Source organism: Raphanus sativus, chromosome 2 (assembly GCF_000801105.2).
Source record: "Raphanus sativus cultivar WK10039 chromosome 2, ASM80110v3, whole genome shotgun sequence".
NCBI lineage: Eukaryota > Viridiplantae > Streptophyta > Magnoliopsida > Brassicales > Brassicaceae > Raphanus > Raphanus sativus.
Genome location: NC_079512.1, coordinates 14,486,788 through 14,501,984, shown reverse-complemented (window position 1 = coordinate 14,501,984; position 15,197 = coordinate 14,486,788). Strand labels below are relative to the sequence as shown.

The 15,197-nt window shown below is 43.8% G+C and overlaps 2 non-coding genes across 2 annotated transcripts; both read right to left on the bottom strand.

The window, feature by feature from the left end:
* Positions 1 to 2,169: 2,169 nt before the first annotated feature.
* On the bottom strand, positions 2,170 to 2,276 carry LOC130508810 (small nucleolar RNA R71). Its single transcript, XR_008942990.1, has one exon. It is a non-coding gene; the product is annotated as a small nucleolar RNA R71 (small nucleolar RNA).
* Positions 2,277 to 10,203: 7,927 nt separating this feature from the next.
* On the bottom strand, positions 10,204 to 10,310 carry LOC130508836 (small nucleolar RNA R71). Its single transcript, XR_008943020.1, has one exon. It is a non-coding gene; the product is annotated as a small nucleolar RNA R71 (small nucleolar RNA).
* Positions 10,311 to 15,197: the final 4,887 nt, after the last annotated feature.

Here is a 15,197-nt window from a genome sequence, read left to right as displayed (position 1 = left end):
TTAAACTCGTTTCCCACAAGTAATTCCAAGTCCTTTGGCGTCCATCAGTGCTTGCTCTCCTTGGGAAACGATCATGCTTATTGATATCTTGCATATTTTCATGGTTTTAACCATCATTTCTTGTTCATAATGATCATGTAGATTAGGTACTAGGCATCTTTAGGATCCATAATGCATTCATATGTCTTTATCAGGTGCTGGAGTGTCTTATGGATTGACTGGAGATGTTTGGGAACTTTGTGATCCAAATTGAGGTGAAGAATGGAGTTTAGTCAAGCCACACATGAAGTTGGATGAGTCGGAGCCGGGTAGAATGACCCGGGATAGCTTACCCGGGCGCAGGCCTCACCATTGGTCGACTCGGGTTGGAGTGCTCGGGATACCTTACCCGGGCGCATGGAGCAGAAGCTGGACGGCGAGGCGACTTGGGTTGGATGACTCGGGTTCCCTTACCCGCGCGCACGGAGAAAAAGCTGGACGGCGAGGTGACTCGGGTTGGCTGACTCGGGTTGTCGACATCGACTCCTACCCGGGTCACATCATTTACTTCTCCGAATTTTGATGTTTTAAAAGGGATTTTAGACATTTCAAAAGGGAACCATTAGGTTTTCTGAAGATCATATTGATACTTTTGTAATAAAAGGAGAAGAAACATATCTTTTATCTATTGATGAACACAAACTCTCTCAAGAAAAACATCTCTTTTTGGCTTGATTTGTTATTGTTCTTGTGATCTCTCATTTATTTTTCTACATGATTAATCTGAAATCCATCATGGGTTTAAGAGGAATCATGGAGATTAGTGAGTAATCACTTTTTGGATTCATGGGTTAGGGTGATTAAGGATGATTAGGCTAGTTCTAGGATGTTTTAGGTATAGATCATACTTGTTCCTTGCTAGTAGAGTGATCTTAATGCATCATTTGAGTAGGCCACTCAAAGGGTGATCTCTAGGAATTTCTCACCCGACAGGTGTTTGATGAAATGCATGAGTCAACTCTCCTAGGCTTTTAGTGTACTTTGCCAAAGACATTTGTTGTTAAAGATGCTAAGATAGCTAATAGACTTGTTAGTAATGATTGCTTGCATGTTATTCAACCAAAGACATTTGATGTTTGAGATATGTTAGCAAATGAGCATTCATCTAGACATAGAGCTTGCTTAGAATTGTGTCTAGGCTTAAGGTTGATAGTTTGATTTATCATTTGCATTCCTTAGATCGAAACCTGATCACCCAAGGTCTAAATCCCTATACCCATGAGTTCTCCTTTCCAATAGCTTAAGAATATCATTTTACTGTTTTGCATTAGCTTTAATCATTAGTTTAGAATTCATCAAATCACTAGTTGCACTTAGATTAGGCAAATACTTGCATTCTCTCTGATTTTAAATCCCTCAGAACTGGTTCGACAACAACTTCCACTATACTATCATTTGACTTAGGAGCCTCAAAACTCCTAACATCAAATTGGCGCCGTTGCCAAATTCTGAGTTTGATTTGAACATTGAGATTTAGTAATTTGCTTGAGACTAAGTCGTTTTTATTTTTGTAAGTTACTGATTCTCTTCTTCACTCTTTGTGATTTTCAGGTGTATGAACTTGAGGAGCAAGGGTACATCAAACCTTGTTCCAAGAGCCGCAGACATCAGAGCTTTAGAGAGAGAGAGTGTGCTAGAAAGAGAAGACAAGAAGAGCAACAGGCTCAACTGCAGGCACTGGAAGCTGCAATGGAAGAACAACAAAATCCTCAGAACCCCAATGGAGTCAACAATGTTCCACCACAAGGGCCTCAACAGCGACCAGCTCGCCCCATTGGCACTTATGACCGCCCCAACATCCACGGCCCTAGACTGGGAATCCGAGCACCGGCTGTGGCTGCTAACAACTTTGAGATCAAGTCAGGGCTGCTCAACTGCATAGAGAACAACAAGTATCATGGTCTGGCTGTGGAGGACCCATTTGATCACTTGGATAAGTTTGACAGCTACTGTGGTATGTCAAAGACTAATGGTGTGTCAGAGGATGCTTTAAAGCTCAAGCTATTCCCCTTCTCTTTGGGGGATAAGGCACGTCAGTGGGAGAAGTCTCTACCAAGTGACTCCATCACTACTTGGGAAGACTGCAAAAAGGCATTCTTGGAGAAGTTCTTCTCTACCTCAAGAACTGCTAAGTTGAGGAACGAGATCTTCAGCTTCCAACAGAAGAACTTGGAAGGATTCAGTGAAGCTTGGGAGAGATTCAATGGTTACCAAGCTCAGTGCCCACACCATGGTTTTTCAAAGGAGAGCTTGCTGAGCACATTCTACAGAGGTGCTCTTCCTAAGTACATAGCCAGACTGGATACAGCTAGCAATGGGTTCTTTTTGGGGAGAACTGAGGAAGAAGCAGAGGCTCTGGTTGACAACATGGTTAAGAGTGATGCAGTCTACAGTGGAGACCATGATAGAAGCAGTAGAGGTGATGACAAGCACACAAGGAATGAGATAAAGGCTCTTCAGGAGAAGATTGACACACTCATTGCTGATAAAGCCACACAAGCGCAGGTGAACTTTGTTGGTAACCCACAACAGGAGATACCTCCTACTGTCAATGAGGTTGAGGGTTTGGAAGGGCAAGAAGAATTGTGTGTTCATCAACAGCAATGGTAGCTGGTACAAGAAGGAACCCAACTTTCAGTACAACAACTACCAACAGAAGCCCTATTCAAACAACCAGCAGAATGATTATCAGCCTAGAAACAACCAGCAGAGCAACTATCAGCCTCAGCAAAACCCCTCTCCTAGCTCCTCTGCCCCTCAAGAGAGCAGCACTGATGCCTTACTGAAACAGATCTTAAGAGTCTCAGACTAGAAGTGAGAAACATGTGGGCTATGAGCTGAAGAACCTTCACTCCAAGATTGATGGGAGCTACAATGAGCTCAACAACAAATTCTCCCACCTTGCTTCTTCTGTCAAGAACTTGGAGAATCGTTTTGCTTCCATGAGCACCCACCAGAATCGCCAGCCAAGATCTCTACCTGGAAAATCTGATCAAAACCCCAAGGAAGCAAAAGCTGTCACACTCAGGAGTGGTAAGCAGTTACCTCCTAGAACCCTCACCAAAGATGCTGAGAAACAAGGTGAGGAGGTAGCCATCAATCTAGATGATGAAGTGGTCATTGTTGATGAGAAGACAGATGATGAGATCTTGGAGAAGATTGAGAAAGATAAGGGTAAAGGAAAGGTTGGAGAAGAGAAGAAGACAACAAAAGATGGTGAATCTGCTGCTCAAGCAGGTGAGAGCTCTTCTGTCCCTCCTCCCTATGAACCCAAGCTTCCTTTCCCTGGTAGATTCAAGAAGCAGCTGCTACAGAAGTACAAGGCTTTGTTTGAGAAGCAGATGAGTGAAGCTCAGGTTACAATGCCCATCATTGATGCTTTCATGCTGATTCCTCAATAAAGCAAGTTCTTGAAAGATGCTGTAGCTGCTAAGAAGAAAGAGATGGAGAGCATGATGGTTCTGAGTCATGAGTGCAATGCCATCATTCAGAGGCTTGATGCTCCAGAGAAGCTAGAGGATCCAGGATGCTTCACACTACCTTGTGCTCTTGGACCTATGGTATTTGAGAAATGTCTCGGCGATTTGGGAGCTAGTGTCAGCTTGATGCATTTGTCTGTGGCAAAGAAGCTTGGCTTCACTCAATACAAGAAGTGTAGACTCTCTCTGGTGTTGGCTGATCGTGAAGTACCCTGTGGGCATCCTAGAGAACCTCCCTGTAAAGATTGGAGGGTATGAGATATCTACAGATTTTGTGGTGCTTGAAATGGGTGAGGAGGCTCAAGACCCATTGATTCTTGGAAGGCCATTCTTAGCTACAGCAGGAGCTATTGTGAATGTGAAAGAAGGCAAGATTGACCTCCATTTGGGTAAGGAGAACATCCTCCACTTTGACATCAAGGAGAAAATGAGGAACCCAACTGTGTTTGGACAAGCCTTCATCATTGAAGAAATGGGCCCTCCATCTGATGATCACCTTGGTGAGCTACCACCTGAGGAAGATGGGGTGTTAACTCCACTTTCTGCACCTACTCCAGCCTGATCCAAAGGAGGCAAAGTCAAGCTAGAGACTTAAAACAAGCTCACTTGGGAGGAAGTCCCATGAGTATCCTTGTATATATTGCATTAGTATTTACATTTTCATCTTACTGCATAAAACAATGGGAAAATGAAGTTGTGTGCAGGTGTGGATCAGAAAATCAAACATCAGAGCGAGGTCATGGAGCGAGGGAGAGAAGTCGCTCCAGCTGGGAGCAACTTGCCCACAGCGACCCCTCCACCTCGCTCCCGTCTCAGGTAACTGGAAACTTCCCTTCTCCCAGTTTTTCTTTGCATTTTAGAATTTCATTGGGTATCTCACTCACACAGAGACTGTGTGATTTAAGTGTGGGGGAGGTGCCAAGCATTTGATCATGTTTGTTATGATGATTTTGAGTCTCATGCATTCCATATTACATTCTTATTTGCATAGAAAAACCAAAAAAAAATTAAAATTTTCAAAAACACAAAAAGAATCATTTAGTTTGCATCATTTGCACTTCTAGGACAGTCTAGAGCATATAGGTTGCATTCATTTGCATTGGGAGCAATGATTTAAAATGCCTTGTAGAGAGCACTGTCTAGCCTTGTATAGTTCATGCACCTCTCTTGCAAACCTTGTAAGCTTCGTGCCTTGAAAGCTCTCCCTGAAACTCAATAGCTTAAGCCAACTACAACCTTGAATGAACTGAATGAACCTAATTTCTTGCTCATGGTCCCTTGCGTGCTAAGTCTTGGATATACACACTAGAATTGTCGCGCCTTTTATGCCGATCTTTTTGACAATCTCTAGTGGCACTCCACTCCCTAAAACCCTCTCCTCCTTTTAAGCCTTAATTGATTGTTGAGTGAGGCCTTTTTCGGAAAGTCTTACATGTGCATAATCTTGAGAGTATTGGGAACGACAATGCTCAGTCTTCATTCTTGCTAGATTGGATACCATATTGTCTAGCCATAGGTGGGGGTGAGTGTTGTAAAGTTTGACTTGGGAACTTGAAAGTTGAATGGGAATGAATGAACTCTTGTGCTTAATTGTCTTATTGGGAATTGTAAAAACCTCTAGCTCAAAGTTATGAAAGTCTTGGCCTCCAAATAAAAAAAAAAACCGAAAAAGAGATAAAGAAAAGGGGGCTAGCAAGTGAGAATGAGTTTAGAGGTTGTGTTTTAAAAGTTTAAGTCTTTCCTTTGATTTAAGAGTTTGTGGATGTGTTCTTGAGATTTTTGGGTGAGAGATGTGAGATGGGTGTAACTTGGGGAATAATTGTGTCGCTTGTATGTTTGAAAAAGGGTAGAACAATGAAGATTGAGCATTGTATGCATTAGTTGATCCCTTTCTTAGATATATTATGTGCAATGTCAAGGCTACTTGTTTTGAGAGTGAAACCTTGAAGATAATGAGTTGTGAACCCCTTGATCACTAGAATGAAAAAAGCCTTTCCTTACCCAAATGACTTGGACCAATTGACCATTTGCATAGAGCTCACTTGTTGTATTGCTTAATGAATGTGAGAGTTGGCTGAATTGAATGTGTGAATGAATAATGTTTAATTGAGATAGGCCTAGAGAAGCTAGAGGATAATAAGAGAGAGTGTGCTCGTGCTGAATTCTTATGTTGAAGCGAGTGCTTGTGTGTTTCTCTTGGCTATGAGCTCCACTTTCAAACCTCTTCCCCTATGAGTCCTAGAAAGTTCACTTGAGGACAAGTAAAGGACAAGTTTGGGGGAGTTGATATCTTGCATATTTTCATGGTTTTAACCATCATTTCTTGTTCATAATGATCATGTAGATTAGGTACTAGGCATCTTTAGGATCCATAGTGCATTCATATGTCTTTATCAGGTGCTGGAGTGTCTTATGGATTGACTGGAGATGTTTGGGAACTTTGTGATCCAAATTGAGGTGAAGAATGGAGTTTAGTCAAGCCACACATGAAGTTGGATGAGTCGGACCCGGGATAGCTTACACGGGCGCAGGCCTCACCTTTGGTCGACTCGGGTTGGAGTGCTCGGGATACCTTACCCAGGCGCATGGAGCAGAAGCTGGACGGCGAGGCGACTCGGGTTGGCTGACTCGGGTTCCCTTACCCGCGCGCACGGAGAAGAAGCTGGACGGCGAGGCGACTCGGGTTGGCTGACTCGGGTTGTCGACATCGACTCCTACCCGGGTCACGTCATTTACTTATCCGAATTATGATGTTTTAAAAGGGCATTTTAGACATTTCAAAATGGAACCATTAGGTTTTCTGAAGATCATATTGATACTTTTGTAATAAAAAGAGAAGAAACATATATTTTATCTATTGAAGAACACAAACTCTCTCAAGAAAAACATCTCTTTTTGGCTTGATTTGTTATTGTTCTTGTGATCTCTCATCTATTTCTCTACATGATTAATCTGAAATCCATCATGGGTTTAAGAGGAATCATGGAGATTAGTGAGTAATCACTTTTTGGATTCATGGGTTAGGGTGATTAAGGGTGATTAGGCTAGTTCTAGGATGTTTTAGGTATAGATCATACTTGTTCCTTGCTAGTAGAGTGATCTTAATGCATCATTTGAGTAGGCCACTCAAAGGGTGATCTCTAGGCATTTCTCACCCGACAGGTGTTTGATGAAATGCCTGAGTCAACTCTCCTAGGCTTTTAGTGTACTTTGCCAAAGACATTTGTTGTTAAAGATGCTAAGATAGCTAATAGACTTGTTAGTAATGATTGCTTGCATGTTATTCAACCAAAGACATTTGATATTTGAGATATGTTAGCAAATGAGCATTCATCTAGACATAGAGCTTGCTTAGAATTGTGTCTAGGCTTAAATAGTTTGATTTATCATTTGCATTCCTTAGATCGAAACCTGATCACCCAAGGTCTAAATCCCTATACCCATGAGTTCTCCTTTCCAATAGCTTAAGAATATCATTTTACTGTTTTGCATTAGCTTTAATCATTAGTTTAGAATTCATCAAATCACTGGTTGCACTTAGATTAGGAAAATACTTGCATTCTCTCTGATTTTAAATCCCTCAGAACTGGTTCGACAACAACTTACACTATACTATCATTTGACTTAGGAGCCTCAAAACTCCTAACATCACTTATCCTGTTCATTCAAAACAAAGTACTTTTGGTTATGACGTGGGTTTGACTGAGGAAACACCTTTGGTTCTTTGAGAATCAGCAGCTCCAACGGTTTCTCAAGTGGTGAACACTTTGCTGCCTTTGGTCTGGACTGGAGAACCTCCGGTTTGAAAAATTCATAACTTCTTCATCCGCAAAGCTTTTCATGTGATTCCAAGCCTCAGTGAATCCTTGGTGAGTTGGCCTTCCAGAAAAATTGGTTTCATGACAAAATACCTTCTGAAAGTCGAGATACCCTTCGTGGACTGAACCTCTGTCGCTGGCATCTCCAAGGCAGCCGGTTTGGACAACAATGCTTCTCCAAAACTCAGGCTGTTGGGCACGAACAATGCTTTTATTCAGAGGCTGAACCTGTCTTTCCTGGATACTCAAAACAAACACTAAAAGACCAGGATCAAATGTGCAAGAGAGATACTTGTTCAAATCAAACATCAAAATATATTTTCCAAGAACAAGTAGCACATATCTAAGCCTTTCAAGGTGCTCATCAAAGTAGATATTACAGACTAAAATTTTCTCAAGACATGCAACAATATTAGACATTTTCAAAACGTGCATATCCTGCTCAACATCTGAACACACAAGCTTAAGTTCAGATTGAGAAACATTTATCAAAGACTTAAGAGACTTATCAAAGAATGTGTTGTAAACCAAAATATCATCAAGGCTCAAAACAACACATTGATCACGAGATGAACTCAAAAGATGCCAAGTTTTATCAGTTTCAAAACACACAAGATCAGGCTGCAAAACATAATCACAAGAATGAAGACCACAAAAATCATTTTCAGTTTTAAGTGATTCATGTTCCAGCAACTTCTTAACCAAAATTTCGTCCAAGGCACAAGAGGATGCAGATAAATTATCAATGATCAGTGCATGATTAGAAGAACTCAGATCAAAGTCATTTCCTTTGAAAACAAACGAATCAAAAGAGTTTCTAGCACATAAATCGGTTTGTTGCAAACTAAGATCAAATGACTTTTCAAGAGAATGAAAACCTTTGTTATGTTCCAAGAACTGATCAAAGCTCAAAATAATTCTAGAATTGATGCCATTGACATATTGAAAACATTGTTGATCAAGAAGTTCATCAGGTTTAAAAATTTTAAAAGAATTAATTATGTTTTCTGATATATGGTGTTTTTCACATCATTGTATATATGTTTTTATTTGTTTCCAGTCGCTAATTCGTGTCAGTCTAGTCCTTTTTGACCTTTTACAGGTCTGGAGTTAGCAGAAGAAAGAAGAGAAGGTGCCTGATGAAAAGAAGTCCTTTTGGAGCATTCCTGCGGAGAACACTCAAGAGAACAGTCCCGAGACTGTTCTCTCTCAAGCGGAACAAGCAGACGGAGTGATCCGGAGATTGTTCCAGACGAATATGGAAACTCCTATTTCGGGAATTAAATCCTTGTTGCCCTAATCTCTTTTCTTCTGATTGGCGCCTCCATATAAAACGCCACCTATCTATTTTCTATTTTTTCTTACGCTAGTTTTTTACAAGAGAACACTGAGTATTGCGATCTGCAACTTGTATCCTATTGTTTCATACTCTGTTCTTATGCAATTTTATTCAGGATTTATGTCTTTGTTTATGTGCATCATGATCGAGTAGTGACCTTGCTCGCCTAGGGTTTTTAGGGTGTTGAGACATGAGCTAAACATAGATAAGCGATCCATAACTGTTCTTCATTCATACTGTTCTTACTGCTTTCATTAAACTGATCACTTGATGTCAGATCACTAGTTCATCACCTAGTTAACCGCTTAGGATGATAACTTGACATGTATTGAATGAGCTTAGTATCCCTAATCAGCGAAAGTAGATATTAGGGTGGTAAGTGAACTGATCGGACCTGTTCTCTAAAGCTTGCAATCGATCCTCATCCCAACGACAGTTAGGTGGTGAGATCGATCTGCAAAGCGATCACTACCACGACAGTGGAGTGTTCCAGCTGAGTGATCCGAGTTCTAGAAAGCACTTCATCGCGCTTGAATAATTGTTTGGCTCCAATTCAACACCCAATGAAATACCCTAGGCTAGCTCTTGTTTAATTGAATCAATCTCGTGTTTATTTTGCTTGTTTACTATCGCCTATTTCAACCAAATCATATCTTCTTCTTAGCTTGATTCTGAAACTTATAGAACTAGAGTGTAGACTGGTCCTCTGGATTTGAATCTCAAGTACTACAATTGCAACTGTTAACTTGGCAGTAGCAAGGATTCATTTTTAGTGTATCAAGTTTTGGCGCCGTTGCTGGGGACCAGATTTTTTACCTCTAATTTTCGGTTTCATATCTAGTCTAAGATATCTAACTCGTGTTATTTTCTTTGTTTCAGCTGATGATCCAGGTGCATGACCAGTAGACATACTCGGAGCAACGCACAAGGACCATTGCATCAGCTTACCAACGAGGAACTAGCGAGATTGGAACGACAGAACCGTCAACAGCCGAGATCAACGAACACCAACATGGGTGATCATCCAGATGATCTCACTGCTGCGTTTGCACTCATGCAACAGCAGATGCAGCAGATGCAGCAAACGATCCAAGCGCAGCAAGTTGCTGCCGAGCAAGCTGCTCTGAATGCTGCGAACCAGCAGAACCAACAGGAGGAAGTGGTCCAGATCGGCCAGAGAAACTTACTGCGTAATCTGCCTGCTACGCGATCTGCCATAACCCCTCCACCGTGCACTAGACAGGACTTCGAGATCAAGCCAGCCTTGATAAGTCTAGTGCAAAGGAAGATCTTCAATGGGCTTCCTGCTGAGATACCGATGGACCACATCGAGCACTTTGAGAAGATGTGTGGTTTCACTAAAGCGAATGGAGTACCACCCGATTACATCAAGTGTACTCTGTTCCCTTTCTCTCTCGATGGGAAAGCTGCTCGCTGGCTTGATTCACTACCCACCGGATCACTCACCACTTGGTAACAAGTCCGAGAGGCTTTCTTAAGTCACTTCTACACGAAATCGAAGACAGCAGCTCTGAGACAGAAGATCGTGACCTTCAAACAATTGGTGGACGAGCCGTTCTGTGATGCTTGGGAGCGATTCAATGTCTACCGCAGAGAGTGCCCACATCACGGTTTTGAGGAAGACTATCTGCTGGGAGTGTTCTACGATGGAGTAGGCTGGGAGTACAGGAACGCTTTGAACTCAGCCAGTAAGGGAGACTTCATGACTCAGTCCACTCGAGGTGCATTCGAGTTGATTGAGAACATGGCCTCAAGCTCAGCTGACAATAACCGCGAAACTGATCGCACTCAGAAGGTGAAGAGCATCGACAACAGCAAGATTGATGAGCTCTCTGCCAAGGTCGATCAGCTGATTAAGAGTAACCAGAACCAGGTCTTCATCATGGAAGAATCCCCACAGGATAAAGCTACCGCGGAAGGCACATCAGAGGTGGATCAGTCGGCTGAGAATCAGCATGAAGTGAGTTATGTGAATGGGCAAGGATGGCAGTTCAAGAACTATCACCCGAACCCTAACGTGAGGAACAATCCCCACCTGTTCAATGCCCCTAAACCAGACGATAAAGCTCAAGGGAACCAGGGTCAGAACAGTGGATACCAAAGGCCTTATGGAAATCAGGGAAGAACCTTTGTCCTTAACCCAGCTCAGAATGCTCAGTTCCACAGCCAGAAACAACCGGTTAATCAGCAAGCTCCACAACCGACTCAGACTGCTCCGCATGATGACATGAAGAGCCTCGCCAATATGATGAGCCAGCTGCTCCAAGGACAGCAGATCCAAGGGAAAGCACTGAACCAGGTCACAAACGACATCAACACCAGGATGAATCATATGTTCAATGACCTGAGTGTGAAGTATGACAATGTCTCAAGCCATATGAGGCAGATGGATATTCAGATTGCTCAGACTGCTGAGAACGTGAAGAGACAGCAAGGAACTCTCCCTGGGAAAACAGACAAGAACCCCAAGGAGTGCAATGCAGTAGGTTTGAGGAGTGGAAAGCAACTGCCTGATCTAGACCCCAGGAGATTCACATCGGCTGAGAAAGGGAAGCAGAAGGAGTCGGATCAGCCTTCTAAGGCTGTACCCACAGATGAGGAAGACGCAGAACAACGTACTGAGACTGTTCCACCTGAAGCAGAGCGACCCGCTGGGGTTGTTCCACCGACTGCAGCACCTTCTCCTGCTCGTCAGTATGTACCGAAAGTGCCCTACCCTGTTCCAGCTAAGGCTACGCGCAAGGATAAGGAAGAGATGAAGTGCAGGAAGATGCTGGAAGACCTAACTGTCAAGCTCCCTCTGATGAGTGCGATCCAGATGATACCATCCATGCGTAGCTTCGTCAAGGGATTGATCTCTGGGAAGATATCTGATGACAGCGAGTTCATGATTGTCTCTAAGGAGTGCAGTGCGGTGCTCCAGAACAGAAGGATTAAGAAGTTGGGTGATCCGGGAAAATTTGTTCTCTCGGTTCAGATTGGCAGAACACTCTTCTCATGCTCACTCGTCGATCTAGGGTCGAGCATAAATCTCATGCCATATACTGTGGCTAAGCGCCTTGGATACACGGACTTCAAGCCTACCAGGATGTCACTAGTGTTTGCTGATCGATCTGTGAAGTCTCCAGTTGGAATCCTCGAAGATCTTCAAGTTCTGGTTGGGAATACAATTGTTCCTGCCGATTTCGTTGTTCTGGAAGTCGAGGAAGACTCCAATGATCCCCTGATCCTAGGCAGACCATTCCTCTGCACTGTTGGAGCTATCATTGATGTCCGACAAGGGAAGATCGATCTCCACCTTGGAGATATTGTGATGAAGTTTGAGATGGATCAGATGCTCAAGAAGCCGATGCTGGATGGACAAACCTTCACTGTCCAGGAAGATGGTGATCCCCTAGAGCCGCATGAAGGAATGATCGAGGAGATTCTCACCGAGGATCCACTTGAGCTCGCCTTAGTCAGAGCTGAAGCCGAGCAGAGCTTAGAGAGTGTTGATGCTGATGCCTATGCCAAATTCCTGGATTCAGCCAGGAGTATTGAGAGAATGGTGGCGAATCTAAGTCTGGGGGAGAACAGTGAGTCCAGCACAGCGACTGGAACAACCGCGCCCCAGAACCCGTCTGTTCCGGCAGCTCAGACCGATGACTCATGGAGCGAGCTGAAAGCTCCGAAGGTAGAGCTCAAATCCCTTCCCAAGGGACTCAGGTATGCATTTCTTGGACCCAACTCCACTTATCCTGTCATTGTGAATGCTGACCTGAACAATGCAGAGACTGCTCTGCTTTTGTGTGAGCTGAGAAAATATCGTAAGGCTTTAGGTTATTCTCTAGCTGACATACCTGGCATTTCACCTGATCTGTGCATGCATAGAATACACCTGGAAGATGAATCGATGACTTCTGTAGAACATCAGAGGAGGTTAAACCCGAATCTAAAAGATGTTGTAAAGAAAGAGATAATGAAACTTCTAGAAGCAGGTGTGATCTATGCGATCTCTGATAGTAAGTGGGTTAGTCCTGTGCATGTAGTACCTAAGAAAGGTGGGATCACTGTTATAACAAATGAAAAGAATGAATTGATCCCCACTAGAACAGTTACTGGTCATCGCATGTGCATTGATTTTCGTAAATTGAATGCTGCGACTCGTAAGGATCACTTCCCACTTCCTTTTATTGATCAAATGCTTGAGAGATTGGCTAACCACCCCTACTATTGCTTTTTAGATGGTTATTCAGGTTTCTTTCAGATCCCCATCCACCCAGATGATCAGGAGAAGACGACGTTCACATGCCCTTATGGAACTTATGCATACAGGAGGATGCCCTTCGGCTTGTGCAATGCTCCAGCGACCTTCCAGCGATGCATGATGTCGATTTTTACTGATCTGATCGAAGACATAATGGAGGTTTTCATGGACGATTTCAGCGTCTATGGAAGCTCCTTTCATGTCTGTTTGTCAAATTTGTGCAGGGTACTGAAGCGATGCGAGGAGAAGCATTTAGTGCTGAACTGGGAGAAATGCCACTTCATGGTGAGAGACGGGATTGTTCTGGGACACAAGATATCCGAGAAAGGCATTGAGGTGGACAAGGCAAAGATCGAGGTCATGATGAGTCTGCAACCACCAACTTCAGTGAAGGGAATCAGGAGTTTCTTGGGACACGCTGGTTTCTACAGGAGGTTCATCCAAGACTTCTCTAAGATCGCGAGACCACTCACTCGGTTGCTCTGCAAGGAAGCTCAGTTTGCCTTTGACAGTGACTGCTTAGCCGCATTCCACACGATCAAGGGAGCTCTAGTCAGTGCACCAGTTGTCCAACCTCCAGACTGGGATCTCCCTTTTGAGATCATGACAGATGCAAGTGATTTTGCAGTAGGAGCAGTCCTTGGACAGCGTAAAGACAAGAAGCTTCACGTGATCTACTATGCAAGCAGAACTTTAGATGAAGCTCAATGCCGATACGCAACCACAGAGAAGGAGCTCCTTGCCATCGTGTTCGCTTTTGAGAAGTTCAGATCCTATCTGGTTGGATCAAAGGTGATTGTGCACACAGACCACGCGGCTCTCAAGTACCTGCTCACGAAGAAGGATGCTAAACCGCGGCTCCTAAGATGGATTCTCTTGCTCCAAGAGTTTGATCTAGAGATAAGAGACAAGAAGGGGGTTGATAATGGAGTGGCAGATCATCTCTCCAGGATGAAAGTGTCAGATGAGACAGTTCTTGATGTGGAACAACCGATGGAGTACGTCAATGCGATTGATCTGCGCAACATGGAGCAGTTGTCACCTGCCATTAAGGACTGTTCTCGCGTAGAAGGAGCATTCGTTGCAGTGATCCAGAAGGAGTACCCGAACCTTCCATGGTTTGCTGAGATTGCCAACTTCTTGGCAGCTGAGAAAGAGCCTTTGAGGTTCACTAGGAATGAGAAGAGGAAATTTCTAAGGGAGGCGAGGCACTACTTCTGGGATGAGCCGTATCTCTATCGGCAAGGCAAGGATGGGATCTTCAGGAGATGTGTTCCAGAGGCTGATATTCCAGGGATCCTTCACCACTGCCATGGTTCCTCTTATGCAGGTCACTTTGCCACCTTCAAGACTGTTTCCAAGATCCTCCAAGCGGGTTTTTGGTGGCCCACTATGTTCAGAGATGCTCACGCCTTCATATCCCGATGTAATTCCTGCCAAAGGATGGGGAGTATAAGCAAGAGAAACGAGATGCCTCAGAACTACATCTTGGAAGTTGAAGTGTTCGATTGCTGGGGGATCGATTTCATGGGACCTTTCCCAGTCTCTCACAAGAATGAGTACATCCTAGTTGCTGTGGACTATGTCTCAAAGTGGGTAGAAGCGATTGCTAGTCCAACCAATGATGCGCGAGTTGTAACCAAGATGTTCACCTCCATCATCTTCCCAAGATTTGGAGTGCCTAGAGTGGTTATAAGCGATGGTGGAACTCACTTTATCAACAAGTTGTTCCAAGGGTTGCTGAGCAAGAATGGTGTGAAACACAAGGTTGCAACCGCCTACCATCCTCAAACAAGTGGTCAAGTGGAAGTTTCAAATAGGGAGATCAAGAACATCCTGCAGAAGACTGTCAACACCACCCGCAAGGATTGGTCCCTTAAGCTTGACGATGCTCTCTGGGCATACAGAACAGCCTACAAGACCCCTTTAGGGACCACCCCATATCATCTGGTCTATGGCAAGGCGTGCCACCTACCTGTTGAGCTAGAGTACAAGGCGGCTTGGGCTGTCAAACTACTCAACTTCGATCTCAAACCTGCCAAGGAGAGGCGAACCATTCAGATCCACGAGTTGGAGGAGATCAGGCATCTGGCCTATGAGAGTTCTAAGATCTACAAGGAAAAGACCAAGGCGTTCCACGACAAGCGGATCATCAGCAGAAGCTTTGCTCCGAACGATCAGGTTTTACTCTTCAATTCACGGGTTAAGCTGTTCCCTGGAAAGCTTAAATCTAGATGGTCTGGACCTTTCACCAT